The sequence below is a fragment of the Carex rostrata genome, chromosome 2, assembly GCF_964058835.1.
Source record: "Carex rostrata chromosome 2, lpCarRost1.2, whole genome shotgun sequence".
In the NCBI taxonomy this organism is placed as follows: Eukaryota; Viridiplantae; Streptophyta; class Magnoliopsida; order Poales; family Cyperaceae; genus Carex; species Carex rostrata.
The window spans coordinates 7,073,384-7,096,803 of record NC_135919.1 but is presented as its reverse complement, the minus strand read 5'-3'; the positions used below and the strand labels follow the sequence as shown (position 1 = coordinate 7,096,803).

At 34.0% G+C, this 23,420-nt stretch overlaps 1 non-coding gene across 1 annotated transcript; it reads right to left on the bottom strand.

Moving 5' to 3' along the window:
- Positions 1 to 17,409: 17,409 nt before the first annotated feature.
- Positions 17,410 to 17,515, bottom strand: LOC144550711 (small nucleolar RNA R71). Its single transcript, XR_013510554.1, has one exon. It is a non-coding gene; the product is annotated as a small nucleolar RNA R71 (small nucleolar RNA).
- Between the last annotated feature and the right edge of the window lie 5,905 nt (positions 17,516 to 23,420).

The window sequence follows — 23,420 nt, the reverse complement described above, 5'->3', positions numbered from 1 at the left end:
TAATTGATGTGCATAATTTGATGTGATAAATTGAAATTGAAATTTCTTGCATGATTAGAGTTATACCCTCAATCATAGTTTATTTGTGAATTATCGTTGTTACATTGCTAAATTGAGGGGGAGTGCATATTTTGAGGGGGAGCACTTAAAATTAGTGCTAATTTCTATTCCCTTTCGTCGATTTCCAAAAGGGGGAGAAATTGGTAACAATTGCTAGATACACAAAATCAAAATTGAGTGAACCAAACTGGACAATTTTCGATTTATGCACTTACTCGCATTGTATGTTTTTGCAAATCGTCAAAAGGGGGAGATTGTTGTTCGTACAATAATCATTTTCGTCTATTTGACTAATTTGTAAAAACATACAATTATTGAATTTTACGATTTCTTCTATTTTAAGATTATGTAGGTCCAAGAAGAGTTGGAATTACAGAATGATACGCTTGGACTGAAGAAATCATGAAGACTTTTATCAAGAAGACAAATTGTAAAATCAAAGGTGGTAAAATAAGTTTGAGGATGTTTTTGCAGAAGTAAAACGTTGGTAACGTTTATAAAACGTTGTAACGTTTTAATTCTGCCAAAAACACTTAAGTAAAAGATTGATTAAAAACACAGAAATAACTTAAAACGTTATAACGTTTTTACAAAACGTTGCAACGTTTTAGGATTACTAAAAATGGCAGAAGCACTGGTGTACAAAACAAATAAAACGTTATAACGTTTTGTAAAAACGTTATAACGTTTTAGGATTGTCAGTATTTCAAATATAAAACGTTGTAACGTTTTCATAAAACGTTACAACGTTTTAATTAAATCTAAGCTTCAAACTGTTCCTGTTTTTGATCAAGATTTTACAGCACAAAACGTTATGTAACGTTTATAAAACGTTGTAACGTTTTTGAACCTTTTTGCTGAGCTGTCAGAAATCTAAACCCTAAATCGCAATTTGAACTAAAACGTTGTAACGTTTTATAAAACGTTGTAACGTTTTGGTTCAAACAGCTCATTTTTGAGCTGACACTATAAATAGATGAGTGAGGTTTTCTTCTCACTCATCTCAGCCGACCCTAATTAATTCAAAAGTGATTTTCTGAGAGCTTAGCATACTCCATTGTTGTGAGAGCCTAAAACTTCAAAATCCCTCAAGCAACCTCAAACCTACTTCACCAATCTTGATATAGATTAGGTTAGAGTGATCTATTGAGTGTTTCTCTTGTGTTCCTAGACAATCGAGACCTTGTTCTCATCTCTTTGAGTTGGCCGTTTGATTTCCCGCTTGGTGTGTAAGGGCTCAACGGTTCACAAGTTGTAATCCTTTCGTATTGGGTAATAGGAAGGCGCACCTCACAAGGTTGCGAAGCCCCGGAGACGTAGGCCTTTGTTTTGCCGAACTCCGTTATCACCCCGCGTGTCAAATTTCTCTAAACTCATCTCTTTACTTTCAATTGCAATTTAATTTCAGTTTTTGAGCAATTAAAGGTGCCCCTAAGTGCAACACTATGAACCAGTAAGAAAGTTCGTCCTATACTATTTCCTTTCTGTGCTCCAATAGAACTATATTAATATTGTCTAAAATTTTCACCTCTGACCTAGTAGGCTAGTATAATTAAAAAAAAATAGAAACAACAAGTTAATAGAAATGATATAATTAAAAAAAAAACGGTACCTTTTTTATCACCTCTGACCCAATCTTGTATGCACACTAGTGCTTCAACAGCTTCGGTGTCTAGTTTGCTTCTATAGGCATTAATTGTTGGGGTTTCGCGGTGCTAACCAAAACCCCTTTTAGGCTTAAGGTGCGGAATGACCGTAGAACAAAAATTTCTACAGCCAACTTAAGCTCAGGATTAAACGGGGTATGTCAGGAAACTTTCCAAGGCGATCCACCTTCAGTATTCCTTTGGCATCAAAACCCAATTTAATCCTTTTACAGATCTACTCCATGATTGATTTCTAAAACTTTAATCTACTTACAAATTAAATAGATTAATATAACATATTTATACCTTGTTTCCAAATCACAGTTGGAATGCAGACCGAGCGAGTAGAGCCTCACCAGGGAAGGAATCGACTCGGAGCATCAGACGTCTGATGCCTCTATCGGTTATCCACCAGGACTAACCAGAGAGCGGTTTGTTTCTTCTGCCAGAAATATCGTAAACCGCAGAATTCTGCAAAAACACTATTCACGGGGAAAAAGACGAAAACCTGTAAACACGAATTTTCGGTTGCTCAGTTTCATCAATATGCAAAACTGACATACCGCTAAATTCGGTAAAACACTATTCATCGATCCCGTAAATATACTCCACAACAACCCGCAAGATTATACGTCAAGTACGTATAACTTTCTTTTCTCAACCGAAACACTATTTGGGAGAGAAACCGGGAAAGAGAGAAAATACCGATTCGTTTCTGCACGAAAAGATACATGTGAATGTGCATATGTATATATTTTCTCTCTCTACCCCTCCACCCCTATTTATAGTGTTTAGATTCGGTTGCAAAAGACCAAAATGCCCTCCAAGTTCGGCCTATTTACAAGATATGCCATTGACACCTCATCCTTTTATATGTGAAATGACCAAAATACCCCTTCCACACCCTTCCACATTCTTCTCCATGCTTCTACACATGCAAGGTGGCATAGGTGTGAAATGACCATTTTGCCCTTGTGGATAGGATTGATGACATGTCATCTGGATAGGATCAATGACACGTCATGCGGATAAGCACGAATCTGAAAAGACCCGAATGCCCTCGGCCCGAACACAAATAATATTCGTATAATTATTCTGAACAATTATATATATATTTTTCTTTCGGTTATTTGTTTCGGTATCGATGACGTGTCATCTGGATAGGATCGATGACATGTCATGCGGATAAGGACGAATCTGAAAAGATCCGAATGCCCTCGGCCCGAATACAAATAATATTCGTATAATTATTCTGAATAATTATATATATTTTTCTTGCGGTTGTTGTTTCGATAATTTATACAATGTGTCCTGCACATTTATAAATTAACCGGTTAACTTTTATACAACGTGTCATACACGTTTATAAATTAACCAATGTTTTTGCTTGTTATTTTTACATAACATTTATAATTTAATTATAACACGTATAATTAATTATAACCATCCTATCATTGATCATAACCAATTTATAATCAATCAAAATAAGATTCTCCGATTAACTCCTATATGGTGTGACCCAATAGGATCTGTGTTATGTTGGTAAATAGAGTTAAAACTGTTTTAACTTCTATAATCATGGGTGGCGTCTGGCAACACATCATGACCATCCAATTACACAGATGATGCTGTATTGTACAATATCACGATCCAATAAACAATTTACTTGTGTCTGTTCTTCTGTCTCATAGCTATCAGATCAGTTTCAAGGTAGATGTGTGTCATCCTTGCTAACTGAATCTTTTCTTGATCTTGAGCAGATTATCAAATATAATTACTCTTGTAATTATACCGCTAGCAGATAATCTAACTCTATCAAGGGGCCCAGTGATGCTATAGCTCGTATAGAGATACGAGGGACAAATAGTATTCTTGGTAAACTATCACTTCCTCAGCTAAGCTATATATATCGAAATGCTACCGTTATGACTGCTTTTTACGGACAGCGGTGGATAACAATCACACATACATATTTCTCAGTGGGAACGATAAATACCTCATACTGTAGAACGTGACACTGAATGAAAACATAAATGACACGAACACAATTCTATTTAATGTTTCATTCGGGGTCTGTCAAATACCATGTTTCTAGAACATGTATCTATGTGATTAAAATGACATCTCGTGTCAGGTGGTTTGTAAAACTTAACCATCTTTTAATCCACATACTAACCTTATAGCGGTAATTAGTGTTCCTGCTAATTACCTTGGTTAGTGACCTTTTAAGATTAAGAGTATATATCATCTATATTATGGAGTTTCACAATTTCAGTCATGAACTCGAAATGATCCATAAATTCAATAATACTCAAGGCAACAAAATGATATTAATCATCCAATTCATGAACAAAGCTTTATGATAAATTATCGTATTATTGACTTCTAGATTATTACAAACTAACATTAATGACACGACCACCAGTGCTGAAAGCCGATTCTGAAGCAACCGTCGAGACCGGTACAGCCAACACATCTTGAGCAAGTTTAGACAGGATTTGATAGTCTTTACCTTTTGATTTCCACCAATTAAGCACATTAAAATCTTGACCTTGAGGGCACGAAGTAGGACGCCTCTCTAGGTATCGATCTAGGTCAGATTTGCTATTCCATGGCTGAGATCTCTCCAACATAAACTGATTGAGTTCGTTGCCCATATCCTCGTCACCGTCACTCATGTCACCACCGGGAACAGAACCACCACCATCTTGTGCTACTTCTTCAACATTTTGGTACTTCAATGCATACTCTCCATATAACTCTTTCAAAACCCTATTGAACTCTTCCAATTCAACAACTCCTTTATTTTGATAAATTTTGGGATAGTAGAATTCAATCAACCCCATCTTATAGCATGGGTCTAGAAAAGAAACTATTGCTAGTACGATGTTTGATTGGTTCCAATACTTGTCAAATTTCTCCTTCATTAAGGAAGCCATTTCAACAATGGTTGGATTTTCCTTTCTAAGCCAATCTCCAATTCTTAGTTTGATATCACAAAATTTTGCAAAGAACAAGTTAGAGGTTGGATAAGAAGTACCCGATAGAATCTCTGTTACTGTATGGAAGTTCTTTAAAATTTTGCATAGCTCATTAGCCCCTTGCCACTCTTCACTTGAAGGAAACTTAGGAAACCATGCATTGTTGAGGATGTACATCCTCTCAAATGCATCTCGGTAGTAGATAGCATCCTTTAGCATCATATAGGTCGAGTTCCACCTAGTAGAGACATCCAAGGAAAGTGCTCTTCCAATGTCTAACTTACAATCGCTAGCCCTTTTCTCAAATTCTTTCCGCAATATAGGAGAATGTTTCACTTTTCCCACCACTTCTCTTATGTTATCAATTCCTTTCCTTATCACATTTATTCCATCTTGCACAATAAGGTTCATTATGTGAGCGGCACATCTCACATGAAAGAGCTTTCCACCACAACAAATTCCTCCGATTTTATTGAGTCGCTCGACCATTTCCCTCACACACACACCATTGGCACCATCATTATCCAATGTAATTGAAAACATTTTCTTATCAATGTTCCAATCAAACAAAATTTTCATAACCGCTTGATATAAGTTTGCACCCGTATGTCTCCCTCGTAGGCGCATGAAACTAATGATCTTTTTCTGCATATTCCACTTCTCATCAATGAAGTGTACAGTTACACACATGTAGCTCTTATTCTGCCGTGAAGTCCATAAATCCATGGTGGAACTCAATTGGCATGAAAGTGATCCAAGGAACTTGAAAACCTTTCCCCTTTCTTCTTTGAACATCTCCAATATTTCCTTTCTACATGTAGTACGTGATTTCATCTGAAAAGAGGGACGAAGGGATTTAACAAAATCAACAAAGTACTCATGCTCAACGATACGAAATGGATACTCATGCATTACAACGGCAAGTGCCAATTTCTTACGACTTGATTCCTCATCATACTTGAATGTCTCTCCAATTGAACTAATTAAACCTTGTCCCGTTGGAACACCATGTTTTCCCGTATAATGATTCCGTAAGCGCGTGGTACCATGTTTGCTATTTGCTTCAAACGTTTGAGAGCAAACTTTGCAAGTTGTAGTGACATTTGTTATCTGCTTTCCATTCACTATTTCAGTGGTCTTACTTCTATCAAAATAATTCCAAACATCTGATTTTAGTTTCTTTTGCTTTTTACTAGGTGGGTTTTCATCTGTAACATTGCTAGTACCAACATTTGCAGTAGGTGCCGGATTCTGTTGTGGCTCGCTTTCGATAGGTCTACTCGATGATGCCATTTAGAGTGATAACCTAAATAATTAGAAAATTAGTTAATTTTTTTCAAACAATAACATATGATGAAGCTGCTGAGGCATTTAGATATATCATATATATACTGAATTATCAAAATGTATATGGTGAATTCTAAAGCTGGCAATATTTTTTTTTTAAAATTAACCAATATTTTAATTTTTCATGAATTTGTATATTGTAGATTAAAATAGAGATGCAAAATAAAATAACAAAGGCTTGAGACTTGAGACATTAAATTGACTCATATGCACCTATGATCACTTTTAATTGACATATAATCTGAAGAAATTGGGTTGCGTTATGTCTCTGTCAGGAACCGGTTCTTAATTTGCACTTCTGCTTTTAAGCAGCATATGATTTTAAGTCTAAGCAACATTTAAATGCAACAAAAGAAATATTATTTTAGTCTAAGCAATCAGATTATTCAAATCTCACTAGAGACAAGACCCTAAAATCTCACTAAGAGACAAGACCATAAGTAAAAAAATCTAACAAAAATAATAGAAATCAAGTGAGTCAAAAGTTAAAATTCAACAATAATAGTCAAAATTCAATGAGATATGAGTTACATGAACAATAATCCAACAATAATAATCAAAATTAAACTATTTTGTACCTTAGGTCTGGAACTTGAGAGAAGAAATCGAATAGTTGAATCGTCACCAGAGTTTATTGAAACAAAGCAGCAAGGAAATATTAATCTATTCTTTTAAAATTCGGCAGCATTTTGGGAAACAATCTATTAGGAAATAAAAAAAAGACAAGTTTGGAACAATAATAATCAATATTATTCAGCCTCTCCGTCTCAAATCTTAATAAAAGAAGAAAGTCAAAACGTCGGAAGTGGAAAGGTTTTATTTTAGAATTTTTTTTTTACTGTGTACTGATCCGGATATCCGTTTAATTAAAGTTACAGATACAGATAATATCCGTATCCGTATTCGTATCCGCTTTCAAAAATTGAAACCATATCCGTATCCGTATCCGCAAATTATCCGTATCGGAATATCCGTATCCGTAAAAAATCGGATACGGATCCGGATCCGAACGAATAATATCCAATCCGTTTGCACCCCTAAGTCCAGCTGGTTGAAGCATATGGCAGTGGGTATTACCGAGCTTAAAGTGGTAAAATTAATTTAATTTGTTGGTAAAATTAATTAATACCACTAGCTAGGTTCAAATACATAGCTTCTCTTTATTTTTAATTTGTTGTTTAAAGTTTTTTTTTAAGAAAGATTAAAGTACAAAGATCTAGTTATCAATATTTGATCAATTATTTGTTGCAATTTTGTACCCATGATGGTGAACGGCAAACAACTATAGTTCTAGTCAACCCGGTTGAAGTATATGACAGAAGAAATCTCGAGATGGTTGAGGTTCGATTTAGGAGGTTTGATACCATGGTACAACGAGTGATACATAATATCATGTTTCGTACATGAGAATTGAGAAATTTTAGGAACTTTGCTACAACGATTGTTTGTTCTAAACACTATTATAGAATGACGTTGCCAGCACTAGATGTTTCAGGTTTTATCCATCGGGAATGAGTTTTTTTAAATGTGATGTTTGAATGATTAGATCATATTTGTTGTCTAAGGACTTTGGAGTTTTACTAGGATGGTTGTTTTGGATGTTTGATCAGACTTAATAATTGGCATGTTGTTTTGGATGCGTGAAGGATATATTAATTACCATGTTGATTTGGATATATGAAGACTGGCTATTTATAAATGTGATGTTTGATCTATATGAATGTCGTTGTCTGAACACTAATTTGAACTTATACTTATGTAGTTTTGTGCATGTATAGTTGTTTTGGATAATTTGGTTATATTAATTATTATATCAGTAGGTGGAGTCCTTAATTGGGTATGTTTTAATTTAACTTTCCTATGTACTAACATATGTGTTTTTAATTGTATGTATGAACTTATGATAACAATGAGCATTTATTGATTATGAACTAATTGGTACTTTAATTAATCTTGGTAACAATGAGTATTTTTAATCTTAATTATGAACTTATGATAACAATGAGTATTTATTATTTTTAATTTAGCTAGTGATATTTTAATCTTGGTACTTTAATTATGAACTTTTTATGTTAACAAATTATAACACAAAAATTTCAGGAGCCTGTACGTTAATCCTTATTATTTAATTAGATATTATTGAGTTTGTATTATATGTGTATGTTATTAAATAATTATCTCATTATAGTTGCCGAGTTTAGTTCCAAACTTAATGACACAATACATCACAAGGAACACAGTTGAGAACATCGCCATCCGTTCAACAAGGAACGCAGTTGGTATTGATCAAACTAATACTGACAGTTCATCTACATAATGCATGGTAAAGATTACCACATATATACCATCGGATTAATATACCAACCGATGTGGAAGAGTCAATCAAAACCAACAATTGGGTAAAAAATAATCGATGGAAAAGAGGAGGCCATCGGCGCCATCGATTTTTTAAACGCCAACTGATGGTAAAAAGTTCAACGTAATTACAGCGCTGTCACTCGTGACGAACACCATATGTGTAGAAGCACATCCGATGATAAATGGGCGATGACAAAAATATTTTTTTGTAGTAGTGCAAACTAATAATAACTGGTAATAAAAGTACTAGGTTGTAGGAACTGATGAAATTATTACCGGATTTGGATGTTGAAATCGGTGAGAAAATAATCATAAAGTATCTCTATAACTGGTGAAAATTTAACTAGTCTGGACAATTTTGAAAATCCTGCGCAAATGTAGGTAAAATTTGAATTTTTTTTTCTTTTTGGATATTAATAAAAATTTCGGTAGTATGATTGTAGTTTAGTAGTTGCTACTGATATGTACTTGGATGGATTCAAATCTGCAATAATTTGAGACCAAGTGAACAGGATCCTGAAATCTCGGAAGGATTGTGTTGTTTGTAGGTACCATTTTCAATATGAGAAAAGGTTCTTGTCCACTGGCTTTTGTCCACCATTTGTCCACAGCACCTTATCCAACTCCCGTTCAACTGTCGGTCTCCACCTCCACTTCGTCTTGCTATTTAAACACTCGATCTCTCTTTCCGATCTCTCTTTTCTCTCTTCTTTCCGATCTCTCTTTTCTCTCTCTTTCTCTCCGATCTCTCTTTTCTCTCTCTTTCTCTCTTTCTCTTTCTCTCTTTCTCTCCGATCTCTCTTTCTGATCTCTCTTTCTCTCTCTCTTCTTTCTCTCTTCTTTCTGATCTCTCTTTCTCTCTTCTTTCTCTCTCTCTTCTTTCTCTCTTCGTTCGCGAATCGCCTATTCAAATCCAAATGAAATTCTCGATCGCGAATCTCATTTTTGTTTCGTTCGCGTGTCTCAGTCGCAGGAACCGAGGAGATATTCACTAATAGTGAGCTGGTTCGATTTGCTTCAATCAAGTATCTCCGATCAGGGTCACAAGGGCTTCGATTAACCTGGTTCGATTTGCTTCAATCGTGGAGCGCGATCGAATAGAAGTTGTTTTTGTTGAAGAGCACGGTAAAATTCAAATCTAGTAAGTTTTCTGTTGAATTTGTTGTTTTCGTTGTATGCAGTAACAGATCTAGCATTTCAAATGAAATCTGGATGAAAGAGATGATAGAGAGGTGATATGGAGTATTGATCTGTTAATTTTACTGTATTGCCCCGTTAATTTTACAGTATTCATCTTGTGAAAATCTGGAGGAAATAGATGATAGAGAGGTGATGGAGTATTAATCTGTTAATTTTACAGTATTCGTCTTGTGGAAATCTGGAAGAAAGAGATGATTTGTTAATTTTATAGTATTTATCTTGTAATTTTACAGTATTCATCTTGTAATTTTACAGTATTGGTTCGATTTGTCTTTGTCCTTCATTTGTCTCCGTCCTTCAATAAAGCCCTTCGCTCTTCATTTGTCTCTGTCCTTCATTTGCTTCAATCAAGTACTGGTTCGATTTCGGCTCGCTACTCCGAACAGTGAATGCATTGTTTCAAGCTTTGGTAAGAAATATTGTATATTTCTGATTCATTTTTTCTTTGCAATGTCGATTTTAATTGAGATTACTGACTCGATCTCATTTTTTATACATGATCGCAATGGAACCTTCAATCGTGGAGCGCGATCGAATAGAAGTTGTTTTTGTTGAAGAGCACGGTAAAATTCAAATCTAGTAAGTTTTCTGTTGAATTTGTTGTTTTCGTTGTATGCAGTAACAGATCTAGCATTTCAAATGAAATCTGGATGAAAGAGATGATAGAGAGGCGATATGGAGTATTGATCTGTTAATTTTACTGTATTGCCCCGTTAATTTTACAGTATTCATCTTGTTATTTTACAGTATTCATTTTGTGAAAATCTGGAGGAAATAGATGATAGAGAGGTGATGGAGTATTAATCTGTTAATTTTACAGTATTCATCTTGTCATTTTACAGTATTCATCTTGTGGAAATCTGGAAGAAAGAGATGATTTGTTAATTTTACAGTATTTATCTTGTAATTTTACAGTATTCATCTTGTAATTTTACAGTATTCATCTTGTGAAAATCTGGAGGAAAGAGATGATAGAGAGGCTTCTTACTCATCTGAACAATGAACACAGGAGGTTTTTAATGTAAAAGTTATTTGTCCATAGTTTTTTTGTTGTTGTTATGCTATTCTGAATGTTGCAGTGAATATTTTTATCTTGTGTTGAACAGATGTTGTTTGTGGTGAACGGATGTTATTTTGTGGTGAATATATTTTGTGTGTGATGATGGATGTATATATAGATTTAGCAATTTTATAGTATACATGGTATTATTTTATGGTTTATATTTTGCAATTTTACAGTATACATGATTGTTTGCAGATTGTAGTTTAAACTGAAATGTAGCATTTTTTCCATTTAGCTTACAGTATAGATGGTAATATTTTATGGTTTAGTTTTAGAAATTTACAATATACAAGATTCAATTGAAAATTTACAGTATTATGTGAAAATTTTACAGTATAGACGATTCAATTGTACATTTACAATATACAAGATTCATTTGTAAATTTTACTATGTAGAAGATTCAATTTTACAGTATACAAGATTCAATTGAAAATTTTACTGTATACAAGATTCAATTTTACAGTATACAATATTCAACTCAGTGCCAATAACCGCTAATAACTAACTCTAACTGCCAATAACTTCCTATAACTGCAATTTCCGAAAGTACAGTTTGAAAGTACATTTATTTTGTCATGTTGTGCAAGTTGCAATCTTTTTCTAACTATTATGTGATCACTTAAAATAGTTGCTGAATGTTTTGTAGTTAACTGATATATTTTATGTGATATATTGTATAATTATACAGCATGTAGAAGTAATTTTACAGTATTCGCGGAAGTCAAAGCTGTGGACAAATGATGGACTCAAGGCTGTGGACAATTAGACGCTTCCTTTCAATATACCCGAGATGAAATTAAAAAGAATAACGGGGACAGTTTGGCAGGATAAGTTTTGGCTATATATAAATGTGCTAGCTGATGTACTATGGTAGCCAAAAATATGAGTGAGTCTATGGTACTATGCATATCACGGGTTGTTACCGTGCTACGGCTCTATATTAGAGTTTTCAAATCCTAACGGTTGATCCGAACCGTTCATCTTGTTCTCTATATTAATATGTGTTTGGAGACCAAATTTTACATTTTTTGAAATTTTTTTACTATTTTTTTAGATATTTAGAAAATCACTTGATCTGAAAATTCTGGACCATCCAAAAACAGTGATTTTTAATAAATCTAAAAAAATAGTAAAAATATTTCAAAAAATGTAAAATTTGGTCTCCAAACACATATTAATATGGAGAACAAGATGAACGGTTCGAATCGACCATTAGAATTTGAAAACTCAAATATAGAGCCGTAGCACGGTGACAAATCGTAATATGCATAGTACCATAGACTCACTCCAAAAACATTAATTGTTTAGAAAATGTTAGTTCAAAGCAGTTGTACATAAATGTAAAATATGCATGGTGGCCTCGTGTCGTTCCAAATGACCGCTCAAATAGTTTTAGAATACAATCTTATAAAAATTGAAGTCGACAAAGAATTAGATCTGAGTCAGATTTAATCTGACACGAATCTCAAGTATTCATGTTATCATTATATTCCAAAACTCACTAAACTGCACCAAAATATTTTGTCGTGTTCGAGATATTTCAAAGTTCAAACTACTTAAAAATGAGATCTATTAGTTTTTCAGAATTTTGTTAGTGGCAAGATTTTGGCAATTTTTCATATTGCATATATATAAAAAAAAAATTAAAAAAAGATTTTGCGTTTTGTTTTTTCTTTTGTGACAAGAGAGATACCCTCACATCCATCTATCATCTCGTCAACTTACGTTGCAATAAAGATAATGAATAAAAACAATACAGAATCAGCTTTAAAGCTCAGGAACTGGTTATTTAACGACACACTTCTATATAATTGACTTAACTAAATGACCTTTAAAACAAACTTGATTAATTCACACAAATTCAAATCAAATTATGCCTGCATATTTAACGGTGATAGCACCTGAGTCTAGATTATAAGTAAAACAAGTCACACAGTATTCACACATTTGGAATGTCAGCCACAAAAAAATTTCATATTTCGAAATCCGAATAGGAGAAATCATTTGTTGTAATAACAAGGGTATTAAATAGTTAGTGGTTTTACCTCCAAACTTTATTTAAAAAAATTTCCAGATTCTCAGAACACACAATTATATCATTTTACAATGCAAATTTCAACCTCAAAAACGTTGTCCCGTCAAATATGCCCTCATAATCTAATATCTAATTCAACATTGAATTCAACCACACAAAATGAAAACATGAATTATAGAGAAGTTCGGTTAACTGATAGCGATCGATTCAGAAATCCAATTCGAGATACAACACTTGTTCAAAATCAATGCGACGTAGTCAGAATTTCAATCGAACATAAAATCCAATATTAATCAATATATCAAATTTTTCATCAAAATATTTCTCTTCATCTTCTCACTTTTTCATTTTTGTTATTCTCCTCTTCTCTTTATATTCGGTGTATTTTCTATTTTCATCTTGTTCTATGAATCGATAGGTAACAGAGAGAACCCATTATGAAGTAATTTATGAGATCAAAGGATGGTGGGGCGGGGGTGGTCTATGCATGGGAGCCACGCGGCCCCAATGACACGTCAGCCATTTATCTGTTTTATTCTTTTTGGGTTTGCCATTTTACATAATGAACCTTAAATTTATAATGTACTCTCCTTCCTTGTTGTTATTGATTCGGTTTAAATTAATATAGTATTTATTTTTGTACATTTTAATACAAAACTTTATACATATTAAAAATAATTGAATATTTTTTTTTATGAAATGCAGAATTCTAAATTAAACCTCTAGAAAAATATTAAACTATATTCGGCGTTTAGAAAGGCTGGAATTCATATGAGGAAAAGGAAGGGAAAGGTAAACAGAGCCATACAGGAACTCTCTTTTTTAAATTTTAATTGAAATGCAAAATGTAAAATTTTCCGGGGAAAGATATTAATATACAGGAGATGAATTAAAAAGGATAGTGGGATTGGGTACAACCGTACAAGTTGCCAAGAAAAGATATATAACCATATGTTTGTCTATCTGCTGATATAGTGATATGTAATTATGTACCATGGTCCATGTGAGCCAAAATTAATGTTTAGGAAATTGAAGGGTTACATCAAAGCGGTTGTACATAATAACATAAATCATAAATCATAAATGTAGACTCATGTCATTCTAAATGACCACTTAAATAATTTAGAACACAATTGGTGCTGCTCGGCAGCCTTACTTTAGCTTCCTTAAGTCTCCTTAACAGCTTAAGCCAGCCGAACACCATCTCCTTAGACAAGATTAAGTTCCCTACTTAGACCAAATTGTTAATCCTACCTCCCCCTCCCTTAGCGTTGTTGCCTCCTGAAGAGCAAAAGTGATATTTTTTCGGACATAATTTACCTTCCAATTTACTGCTCCTTAAGCAGTTAAGCCTCCTTTTTATTTTTTATATTTTTTTCTCTCTCCTGCTGCACATTTCTCCAAGTTTGGGAAAGAAACTTCCTCTTCCTATCCGACCTAAATTAACAATTTACGAATTAAAATCTTCAATAATGTGATTCTACAACAAGATTTGCATCAAGTTTCTCTATTCAATGAGATCCCTTTGGATGGGTGTTTCTCTCTTTTCCTTGTCAAAGATAGAAGAATAGCTCACTCACGACAGATAAGGCGCATGTCATGTCAATTTCTTTCGATAAGCAAATTCTCAAACAGAAATAGAATAGTAATTAGTGGAAGAAACGTGTTCAGCATGCGGAAGATGGATGGGCAATCATTGCCGGATTTGAACGACAAACATTTGCTTCAGAATTTGTTCGTTGAGAACACGTGGAAGGAACGGCCTTCTATTTTCTTTTTATTTAAATTGTATCTTTCAAGAGGTAACATGCTCGGTTTTATTATTATTTAAGCACAATTCATTTTCGTAGCAGGAGAGTGAATAATTCTCTGGAAAAAATGAAAACGATGGTTGTGCTTGGTACTGACACCAATACTGATCGGTACCAGCAGACTTTACCACTGTTTTTGGTTATAGGGACCAATTTGTGAGAATAGAAAGAAAGGAGGAGTTAATCTGTAAAATTTTCATGTTTGGGTTCATTGTCAATTTAATTTTGCCACAGATTCAGTTCTTCTCTGAAAGTGTTACTGTTTTTTTTTTTTTTTTTTTGTCATCCTACTTTTAAAAGCCTCACAATGAGTTCGTTGTACTCCACTAAAGTTTTCTTTTATATTAACTTTGACATTGTGTATCAAAATATCAAAATACCAACGCAAAATCTGGTTGGATTGATTTTGGTTCTTACACTGAAAGCTGCTTGGTTCTCTAAAATGCTCATAATTAGAGAAGAAATATATAATATAAGGGTATTTCAGTCTTTATAACTATAATATATATTTTTTTCATTCTAAGTCCATATTCTTAATCTTGCTATCAAACGAACAAGTACTCCTTAGCAAGGATTAAATTCTTAATCTCCATCCTCTTAAAGAGGGCTGCCGAACACCCTCAATGATATAAAAAAATGAAGTCCAAAAAGAGTTTGCCTCTGTTTGTGGGACGGTGATGGGGCAATGTGATTTGCATATTATTGTGGTATTTGTGTACAGTAATACAGTATATAGTGGCGTAATATAAATAAACACCATATACTATTTGCTTTAAATTTTCAAATTTTTTTTCTGATTATGCATGCAAAAATCAATCTATTTTATAGAGAAGAGAGTACAATTATTTTTAATTTTTGTATTTCTATTATGTCTTCATTTTTTAAACATTAATTAACTTAAAATAAAAACAGGTCATCACAAATTTGTGTTCTAAATTTCTTATACTTATTATATTTTGATTTTTTTTCTTTCTTTTCTGATCCATATAAGGAGAAAAAAAATTAAGACAATATGAGGAAAAGGAAGGGAAATATATACAGAGGCATACAGGAACATTTTTATAAAATTTTAAATGAAATGCAAAATGTAAAATTTTCCAGGGAAACATATCAATATACAGGAGATGAATTAAAAAAGGATAATGGGATTGGGTACAAGTTGCCAAGAAAAGATACATAACCATATGTTTGGCTATCTGCTGATGCGCATAGGAAAAATATACGCGATAAATTCGCGAATAATTTGTGTCTTATTTGTTTTTTATGTTTTCAAACTGAATTTCGAATAAAACGTAAAAAAATATATAATACGTTTTATTCGCGAATAAAATGTGAATCACGAATTATTCGCGAGAAAAATGAAAAAAAAAAAAAAAATTTTTTGGAGTTTTTTTGTTACTTGTTGTACCGAATCATTCCCAAATTATACTCGAATCACGAATTTTTAACTTCGTCGAACCGAACCAGAACTATTTGTTTGTCACTATGCTGATACGTACTATGTGAGCCAAAAGCAATGCTTAGAAAATTGAAGGGTTACATCAAAGCAGTTGTACATAAATAATAAATGTGGACTCATGTCATTCCAAATGACCACTCAAATAATTTAGAACACAATGATATTAAAAAATGAAGTCTAGAAAGAATTTGCCTCTTTGTCTGTGAGACGGTGATGGTACAATGTGGTTCGCATATTATTGTGGTGTTTGTATACAGTGATACATTATATAGTGGCATAATATTAATAAATATCGTATATTATTTTTTTTATTTTGTTTTTGGAGTTTTTTTGGTTTTTTTTTTGTTGCTTCCTTGTTGTATGATATGAGTCAAATAAGTCACTATTTTCCTTATCACTTAGTCTATATTATTGTCATTTATCAAGTTACACTAAATCTACTACTACTACTACTCTGTTGTAATTGAATAATTACAACCGAGGAACCAATAACCAATCAACCAAACACACTCAACTCATCTAAAAGAACCGATAACCTAGATCTTAGTTTACATCTTAGATCTCTTAATACATCATCCTTGCTGGTCGACACCCTAATCTATACTACACGATAGATTCGTACGCTTGTGAATCGACAGTAGAGTAAACATTAGGGTTATAAATATTATTAGCATTGATTTCCATTCTATCAAGCTTTTTGGCGCCGTTGCCGGGGATGGTGTAAAAATTCTCATGAATTTTTACATTGTCATTAAGGTGTCTAAGTTACTAAACTGAATCTAGTTCTTTTAGTTTCTTTTTCTTAATCTCTTTTCTCAATCTTTCTTAATCTCGTATTTTCTTCTTGTAGGTGTATACACTGGTTGAATACACGAGATCCAGTCTAGCTCTCAACTCAAACAAGAAGTTAACCCCTCCTCTCTCAACTTCAGTCAAGAGGAAGTACGTAAGGAAGCAAGACCCCTCCAAGGGAATTCTGCCTAAACCTTCCGAGATGTCTTCCAATGATGGAGTTCTACCGGACCCGACACTACAACGCAACCACCAAGCTCCACCCAACCGAGTGGAAGCCAATGAAGAAGAGACTAGACCTATCAAGGACTATTCCATGCCAACTGGGGAGCACAACCGAAGTACCATTCATATACCTGCCGCCAATACTCAAACCAAACTCAAGACTTCATACATTCATAAAGTACAAAGAAATAGATTTGAAGGCCGGCCGGGAGATAACCCCCATATCCACATCTCTGACTTCCTCACTATCAGTGATTCCATTCAACAAGAAGGAGTAGAGCAAGACCACATACGTCTCCGCCTATTCCCTTTCTCACTTGGACCAAGGCTAAAAGTATGGCTAGACTCTCTAAATCCTGAGTCAATCACAACCTGGGATGAGCTCGCCACCGCCTTCCTTGCCAAGTACGTTTCACCGAAGATGACCGCTGACTATCGATCGAGAATCACTAGTTTTCAACAACAAAATGGAGAATCTCTGAATGATGCATGGGAGCGCCACAAGGACCTCTTACGAGAGTGTCCCCACCATGGACTTGGCAAATGGCTAGTTCTACAATCTTTCTATGATGGTCTCTTCCCTCATCTGAAGCAGTTACTAGACTCATCCGCTGGAGGAGCATTCATTAGTCAAAATGTCAAGGATGCTAACCGAATCATAAATGACTTGTGCCAAAGCCAAAATTACTCAACCTCGGTCCGTTCTCCAAACAGGGCCGCCACTCCGGGCAAGCACAATGTAACATGCGGTGACTGTGGAGAACATTGGTGGGGACACATTAACTAATGTAACATGCGGTGATTGTGGAGTACAATGTAACATGCGTTCTCCAAAGTGGACGCATTAACTAATGTTATATCCAAGTTGACAACCGAAAAGGAAACAGTGGCAAACATTGTAACATGCGGTGATTGTGGAGAGCCTCACAATCCTAAGGACCCTTGTCCTCTCATGGCCAAGGCCGAAGCCGAGCAAATTGCCATGGTAGGGAATCCTCAATCTAACAACTACAATTCTAACTATTATAATGCAGGAATGAGGAATAATCAAAACCTTACCTACAACAACCAAGGAGGCATGCGCCAATCGAACTATCAAAATCGACCTGCACAACAACAACCATATCCGCAGCGACAATTCGATGCTCAACCGCCTCGCAAGCCTTATTTGGAGTGGAGGATGGATGAATTCGTTAGATTTCAAAAGAAGGCAAGCGATGACATGGCTGCACTAACTGACATAACGAAGAATGTCAAAAATCAGGTTGCTCATCTAGCAAATGATTTCGCCAACTTCTCAAGAGGAAGATCCAACGTACCGGGTTAGTCTGAGGTGAATCCTAAGGAGAGTTGCAAGTGCATCAACCACCGAAAAGAATGCGAATATGAAGGACCTTCATCTAGCGAGGGAGGATCCTTCTTGCCACCACCCAACCACTAAAACTAGGTGCAGCATGGTCGAGCTTTAGACCATAAACAAGCGCTGCTTGGGAGGCAACCCAAGAACTTCCTTTACATTTGTTTTTACTTTTTGCATTCTCTTTTCTTAGCATAACTATAGTTAGGTCATGGCTAGGACTTGCACACTTAAGAGGGATAACTTAACACTTTAAGCCTACATAGAGAGTTACAACTAATGGGCACAATAAGTACTTAGCCTGAACACTTCTGTTAAAAATCTGAGCAAATACATCAGTATGGAACTTTTCGCCCGTTTGTGCGTTTCAACATTGAACCGCATGCAATTGAGAGAATACCAAAATTCATATCAATTTGAAAATTTCAGAAAATTTCAGAAATAGATTTATTAGAATTTTTTACATGTGAGAATTTTTATAAATTTGAAAATATTCAAATCACATTCTTTTTAAGTTTTGACCCCGATAATTTGATGAAGTCTAAGGATAATTTCTAGATATGCGTATTTAGAAATTGTGTGTATTCATAGTAAACATGACCCATACTTTGCATTTGTATATATTTATTTACTTTTCCAAAAATGCAAGAAAAATACAAAAAAAAATCAGAAAAATAAAAAAACACAAAAAAATTCAGAAAATAGAAAAAAAAAACAAAAATATGAATAAAGGGTGGAGATAGAAAAATGAGTACGGACACCTACGCAAGAATGGTTGTCAATAGGCTCGAAAGATCTTCCATCCACTCGGCTTGATTTAGGGCCCGATGAAATCCTTAGGTGTATTCGGAACGCATAACCTCTCGTTTGTATCTATGTGTTAGAAGGGTGGAACCGTATCGAGTGAGAAGGTGGATTTTACTTACTTTTACTTATAATTTCTACATTTTAATTTTTACCCCTCTTTTAAATTTTTAGAATTTTTGCATTTGCATAGGTCATGTTTTACTAACACACTTTGTCACTTAGCTTTATCCCAAATCCAAGAATATGGTCGAATAAGGGATCAAATCATAAAAAGAAATTGTGAAATGAATGTCTATCTTCTTTATAGGTATTCTCATGGTAGTAGTTTTAAATTTTTGTTTTTGAAAGATTCCGATTAAAGTAAAAAAATGGTGTTGTGAATGCAAAGGTTTCTATTTATAAAAGATCTTCATTCAAGTACAAAACTAGAGTTTAAATAAGAAATTTCATGGCAAATCCATATCTGAAATAATTTGACAAGTCTTGTAATTCGATTTAGAAGCAATGGTTAAAGGTTCGAACCAAGGTAATATGACCCGGGAACGAATTATTTAGATTTGCTTGGGGACAATCAAATCTTTCACATTTGTAATCTTCGTATTTTATTTGGAGACAAACAAAATCCTTAGATTGTTTGTTCAGGACGAACGAAGGTTTAAGCTTGAGGGTGTGACAGAGGTCAAATAAGTCATTATTTTTTCCTATCACTTAGCCTACATTATTGCCATATATCGAGTTACAATTGCTTATTTTATAGAGAATCAGATTTATTTTTGTTATTTCACTTAATTTTAGAGAATTGCATATTTTCAATGATATTGGAGCAAAAACAGGCATAAAACACGCAATTCTGACATCTCAGCTTCAGGCGCACGAATGCCTTCATTCGTATGCTACTCGGAAGAGCTATCGCAGGAGGTTATAACCGCCCATGCGGATCTCAGCCAAACCGCATGCTATTCCAGTATCCGCACACGAAAACTGCCAGAACAACAGTTACAAATCTAACTTCCCAACCAAGGCCTATTTAAGCAAATAGATGCCTAGGAAAGATCTCTCTCTCTCTCTCTCGGACTCTCGAATCTCTGGAACCACAGAAGCATATACATATCTGAGAGCACTTAGAACTAAGGTTTCACTCTAGTGGAGGCTATGCAAAGGAGAAATCAATAAGGAATAACAAGGTCTCTACTAGAAGAGGAGGAAGGAACAAGGCGTAAAGACGGCGTGCATGAGATAAGGGACAGCATAGGAGTTCTCCCTCCATCTCTCTCTATTGCTCTCTCTCTCTTTATGTATTTTGTTCCTTTTGTTGTTGAACCCGCCATGAGCGGCTAAGCAACCCTATTCTAGGGTGAAGACATGTAATCTTGAATTCTTATAAGTTTAATCTAATTGTTCATTTATATTATTTTTGCACTATAATCTAAACTCTTACTGAGATTTTATGCCTTATGTTCTTGTTTATTGTGTGCTTAAAGTGACTTCGTATGGTAGAGTACGTAATCCACTTATACCTAATTGGGGTTAACCAATATCCGAAGAATATAAGTTATCATATATACAAGTAGAATAGACTGACCGGTTGACTGCTTGTATTCGAACCACAGTTAAGGGACCTATTGGGACGTTGTTTAGCAGACGAATATCGTATTCCATTACTAATAATGGGGTAATCTTAATTGTTGCCATTACTAAAGGTTAGAGGAATGACCGACCAAGTGAACTTGACTCTTTTGTAATATTAGTAATTATAACTTATCATTAATCTACATGCAATTGTGCTAAGTACTCGACAGGTACTTACTCAGTTAGGGTGTTGTGAGACTGACCGGTTTCCAACACTAAAATAGAATTAGCAGCTCTCAGATCGCAGAGATACCAATGTCAGGCGTGTACGGTTCTGGCCAAACCGTGTGCGATTCCAACTAGAGTTGAAACCAGACTTTGTACGGTTTACCCAAACGTATGCGGATGGTGACAGAGTCGCATGCTATTGAGTAACTTTGCAACTGACAGGTATTAGCAGTAGCATGCGGTTGGTGACAGACCATGCGCTATTGTTATGACCACCAGAACTTAGATTAAACAAGTTTGAATGATAGAATGTATGATTTCCTAGAAGTCCATCTTCTAAAACACTAAATCTACTACTACTCCTCTATTGTAATTCAATAATTATAATCGAGTAACCAACAACCAATCAACCAAACACACTTAACTCACCTAAAAGAATCGATAACCTAGACCTTAGTTTACATCTTAGATCTCTTAATACACCATCTCTGCGGATCGACACCCCAATTTATACTATACGATAAATTCATGCGCTTGTGAATTGACAGTAGAATAAATATTAGGGTTATAAATATTATTAGCATTGATTTCCACCCTATCATTGTACCGAATCATTCAAATTATACCCGAATCACAAATTTTTAACTATGTCAAATCGAACCCGAACTATTCGTTTGTCACTATGTTGATACGTACTATGTGAGCCAAAAATAATGTTTAGAAAATTGAAGGGTTACGTCAAAGCGGTTGTACATAAATCATAAATGTGGACTCACGTCATTTCAAATGACCACTCAAATAATATAGAAGACAATGATATTAAAAATTGAAGTCCATAAAGAGTTTGCCTCTTTGTCTGTGGAACGGTGATGGTGCAGTGTGGTTCGCATATAATTGTGGTGTTTGTGTACAATGATATAGTATACAGTGGTGTGATATGAATAAACACCATTTATTATTTTTTTATTTTGTTTTTGGAGTTTTTTTGGGTTTCTTTTTGGGGTTTTTTGTTGCTTCCTTGTTGTACCGAATCATATCCAAATTATAATCGAATCACAAACTTTTAACTCTGTCAAATAGAACCTGAACTATTTGTTTGTCAATATGCTGATAGGTACTATGTGAGCCAAAAATAATGTTTAAAAAATTGAAGGGTTACGTCAAAGCGGCTGTACATAAATCATAAATGTGGACTCACGTCATTCCAAATGACCACTCAAATAATATAGAATACAATGATATTTAAAAATGAAGTCCATAAAGAGTTTGCCTCTTTGTCTGTGGGATAGTGTTGTGCAATGTGGTTGGCATGTAATTGTGGTGTTTGCATACAATGATACAATATATAGTGGCATAATATGAATAAACACCATATATTGTTATTTTTATTTTATTTTTGGAGTTTTTTTTGGGTTTTTTTTGGGATTTTTTTGTTGCTTCCTTGTTTTACCGAATAATTTCCAAATTATACCCGAATCACGTACTTTTAACTCCGTCGAACCGAATCCGAACTATTCGTTTGTCTCTATACTGATACATACTATGTGAGCCAAAGGCAATGTTTAGAAAATTGAAAGGTTACATCAAAGCAGTTGTACATAAATTATAAATGTGGACCATGTCATTCCAAATGACCACTCAAATAATTTAAAACACAATGATATAAAAAAAAATGAAGTCCAGAGAGAGTTTGCCTCTTTGTCTGTAGGATGGTGATGGTCCAATGTGGTTCGCAAATTATTGTGGTTTTTGTATACAGTGATACATTATATAGTGGCATAATATTAATAAACATCATATATTATATTATTTGCTTTAAATTTTTAATGTTTATTTTTTCTGATTGTGTGCTTTATATTAAATTTTTTTTCTGATTATGCATGCAAAAATCAATCTATTTTATGGAGAAGAGAGTCCAACTACTTTTATTTTTTGTGTCTCCATTATGTCTTTATTTTTTAAATATTAATTAATTTAAGATAAAAATATCTAGATTTGATCTATATCATTTTCTCTATGCACATATAAAAAATTACGATATTTCAATTTTGTTACCAAATTACGATATTTCGATTTTGTTATAATTGGTAACGAGAACTTGTAAAAACACAATGATATAAATGAATTATGAATGTGTTGTTTTTCTTCAAATCATTGATTCCTACAAAAATAAAACAAAAAGTGATAATTATTTATGTGAACATAAAGAAAATAATAAAAAATTATATCTAAAGGATTTTATTTTAACATAATTTTAAAAAAATTGTTATTAGAAAATTAAAACGTCAGTGACTGTCAGAGGCATTATGAAAACATAAGAAATAATGACATTTGAACCTTCCTTTTTTATAGAATCTACGATTGCAACACTAATACATTTTTTGGAAGATTTTGTAAAATAAATTTTGATAAAATATTAATTAGTTGGACAGTACACAAATAGGCCAAGTGTCATTATTTTGATAAATAAAAATTGGGTAT